Below are 4422 nucleotides of genomic sequence, written 5' to 3' on the forward strand. Positions count from 1 at the left end.
TTTGATCCGCCAACATCTCGCCCCTACTGTCCGCCCGCAAATTTGAATGCCATAGATCATGATGGGCATTGAAGTCGCCTAAAATAATGCGATTGTTTCCAGTGAGTAAGGCTCTGATATTAGGGCGGTATTCACCGGGGCAACAGGTGGCAGGGGGGATGTAGATGTTGATGATTTCTAGGTTTGCATCGCCTGACCGGACAGATAGGCCTTGACGTTCTAAGACGTTGTCCCTGCGGTCGATGCCAGGATCAAATATGTGATACTGCAAAGAGTGGTGTATTATAAACGCGAGGCCGCCTCCATTTCCGCTCTCGCGATCTTTTCTGTGGGCATTATACCCAGAGCAGGTCTGCAATGCAGATCGTGCTGTGAGTTTAGTCTCTTGAATCGCAGCAATGCGGATGTTGTGCCGCTTCATGAAATTGACTATCTCCGTAATCTTCCCAGTTAGTCCATTAAAGTTTAACTGCAGAATTCTGAAGTGCATGAGGGGAGACGTCGCCACTCTGGGGGTAAGTGACGGGTGACTACGCCTGGGTTGAGGAAGGCCAGGACGCAATTGCTGTTGTGGCCCTGGGACTGGGCGTCCTTGGGCAAGCATTGGGGTACCCGGATGATTTGGGTTTGCGACCTGGCAACATGGCGCAATGAAACCCGTCGAGGGGTTGCCGTCGCGGAGACCAGAACATCTAGGAAAGTGGCACCACCCAAGGCAGGAGCTGCATTGGGCGGATGTCGCAAACATATATATTCTGTGCTGGCAAACGGTGCAAACGGAGGTAGGGACTAAGAGTCTGGTTCCCTGACCTACACGATTGCTGCCGGAAAAGAGGGGGGGAGAAGACGGGGGCAGGGGCTGTTGCTCAGCATTGCTTCCGACTCTACTACGAAGATTGTAGTTATGAGTGGTAGCAGCTATTTGAGTTGTTGGCGCCGTAAGGCGCGAGCAGCAGCGGGTACTTGTTGTGGCTTGCTAAGCAGCTGGAAGGTAATGGGGGGGGGGGGGGGGGGGGCGCTTAGACGTAGACTACGAGGCGCCCTTGGGCGTGAACAGCAAGGAGCCACAAAAGATTTATAAAAGTTACGTGGACGTCGGGTTTTGGGATCAAGCCCAGAACAACCTGTCCGATGCAACCATCCCTTACACGAGACACACTGAACAGAGTATGACCGTCCTAAAAAGATTCTTTTCCGGCAGATGCAGCAAAACCATTTCTCAGGACCGGGGTCAGGAGACGGACCCGGATTGGATTCGATACCTTCCCGGAGCAAGAGAATATGGAGCAGTCCTGCTGCAAGGAGCTGCTGGGAGGATGACAATTTGTGGGAGGGACGAAACAAATTAAATGGGGTTACACTGAAATGACAGTCCTTGGTCGGGAAAAATCCCGAGTCGCTCCGGTACATAAAACCGACTGCCTTGGGAAGCGCTTCTTCATCTGTTATTGCCAGTCCCAGAGGGTGGTATGAATTTTGTTCCATTCCCATTCCGAGTCTCAGTCTCAGTCCCAGTCCTAGTCCTAATCCCAGTCCCAGTCCGTCTCTGGTATACTTCCCGGAAAAAAGCATCGTAAATACTAATATAATTTATTTATTTATTTCATAATTTATTTATTTATTCATATTATAGTCTAGGACAATCAGAACCTCCTTACAGACTATTTACTAATATATCTTAACTAATAAATACATAATATTCAAATTATTTCATTCAATAGCAGTTTAAACCTAAATTTATTTAATACAAAATAAATATCTATAGAATACAGCAAATTAAACTCCCTCATTGCCCTAGCAATTGGAGAATTGGAAGCATAAGTCGTTCTAAATCTATCTAACCAGAAAAAATCGTGACATCGAAGGGTTCGCGATGGTACATTGAACCGTATACGTTCTAAAAGATAAGGCGAGTCAACCGTCCCATTGATGATATCATATAAAAATGTCAATAAAAGCATTGATCTTCTACTCACTAAAGATTCAAGGTTAATTAAAAGACACCTAGAACTGTATGTTGGAACAGGGTCGTGAAAACGCAAAGACCGGAGGGCAAATCGCAAAAATATTTTTTGAATACGCTCAAGTCGATCTATATGGCAGGCATGGTACGGCCTCCAAATGAAAACAGCATATTCTAGTTTAGACCGCACTAGGGTTGTAAATAAAAGTTTTAAAGTATAAGGATCACTAAAATCCATACTGAAACGGCGAATGAACGCGAGTGTGGAATAAGACTTCGCAATGACATAATTAATCTGACTGTGAAATAGAAACTTCGCATCAAAGCCTACACCAAGATCTGATATTTCATCAACAACCCTCAGCGTAGAGTCCCCAATATGATAAGAAACAGGAAGAACATTTCGAGTTTTAGCAAAGGTAATACTAAAACATTTACTTATATTTAAAAGCAGACGATTCCGTCTACACCAGTCCATTACGTTATCAAGATCAGCTTGGAGCGTAGTGGACTCAGATTGAGTCGTGATTGATGCAAAAATTTTCAAGTCATCAGCAAACGAAAGGAATTCAGCATAACTGAAACAATGACGTATGTCATTAATAAAGATAACAAATAATAAGGGACCCAACACACGCCCTTGGGGTACACCAGAAGTGGCAGTAACCGACCGCGAACAAATACCATCTACCACAACAACACAGCTACGATCTGCCAAGTAAGATCTCACCCAAGATAGCATACTAGAATGGAAGCCCAAGCCAGCAAGTTTAGATATTAGTAATGAATGGTTGACTTTTTCAAAAGCCTTCGAAAAATCGGTATAGATAGTATCAACTTGTGCCCTCCTTTAAATGAAGGAACACAGTATTCAGAAAATACTGCTAGATTAGTTACAGTTGATCTGCCAGGCATGAATCCATGCTGATTAGGTGAAATCAAGGTCTTTACTGCGAATAATATTTTATCCTTAACTACAATTTCAAACAATTTCGAGACAGTGGAAAGTTTAAAAATATGACGGTAGTTGGCAACATTGCTTTTATTACCACTCTTGAATATCGGGGTAATAGACGTTACCTTCCAAGCGTTTATGAAGTCTCCATTCCTGAGAGATTTATTAAAAATTAATAAGATTGGATACGCAACTGCTGCAATATTTTTAAACAAAAAAGAACAGAAACCATCTACATCCATTTGCACTGACGACTTGATCACCGAGATGCCACAAATGACATCTTCAAGAGTCAGGGACAATTGACCAAAATTAATAGGGTTGTCATTTTCCGTATCTAGTTCCTCGGTGAGAAACGTCCCAGTCTCAAAATTCGCCCCGAAAAAATAAGCAAAGAGGTTGACAGCTTCGCCGAGGGAAAACGCAGAGTTTCCATTATAAGAAACTTGACATGGGATACTTGCACACGACTTTTTAGCCTTAACGTAACGCCAAAAAGATTTAGGGTTTAACTTAATATCCCTTTCAAATTTAGCAACATACTCTTTATGAAGTTTCTTACTCAAAGATTTGTACTTACTTGAGTATAATAAATATTTATCCTTATGAAGACGCATTTTAGATAATTTATACCTTTTAAAAAATGTATTCCTTAAATTTTTAAGGCTTTTCAACTTTCTTGTATACCAAGGTATTTTGTAACATTTCCTTTTCACTCGAGAAATTAAAGTGGAGCAAATTTCATTGACTTTAACTTTGAAAAGATCAAAGCATTCATTTACACTTTTCCCAGGAAAAAAGGTATCCCAATCATGCAAATTGATTCTATCGCTAATGGCATTAAAGTTGCAATTTTTGAAACAGTAATTATCCGGTAGCAAATCGAACTCAACACATCTTAATTCGTAAAACTCCAGTTGCAGGACAAGAGGAATATGATGCAAGGCGGGGCCTAGGCAAATTTATATACCAAATTTCAGTCAAATCGAATAGGACGTGTAAATAGGTATGTGGGTATTATTAGTTCATGTCTTTATTTTGACTTCCCATGCATATTTATCAGTTTTGCCAGGTTGATGCGACTAAATCGAATATCACAATGAAAATTACTTTAAAGCTCTCAGCAACAGCTTTCATTTGATATCCATAATACACACACATTCTAGGGGTATCCAGGTCCATGTTTTGGCCTATATCTCGAGACCGTAGACACCCAGCGCTGTAAAACTTACTCTGTACTAAAGCTTACATCAGCAGTTTCAATTTGATACCCATAATGTAAAAACACATTCTATGTGTATCCGGGTCCACGTTTTGTGCTATATCTCGAGACCCTGGTCACCCAGGGGTATAAAAATTATCCTGTACTATAGCACTCATCAACAGCTTTCATTTGATACCCATATTGTATAAACACATTCTAGGGGTACCCGGGTCCCCGTTTTGGCCTATATCTCGAGACCCTGGTCACCCAGGGGTATAAAAATTATCCTGTGCTATAGCA

Source organism: Eurosta solidaginis, unplaced genomic scaffold (assembly GCF_040869045.1).
Source record: "Eurosta solidaginis isolate ZX-2024a unplaced genomic scaffold, ASM4086904v1 ctg00001302.1, whole genome shotgun sequence".
In the NCBI taxonomy this organism is placed as follows: domain Eukaryota; kingdom Metazoa; phylum Arthropoda; class Insecta; order Diptera; family Tephritidae; genus Eurosta; species Eurosta solidaginis.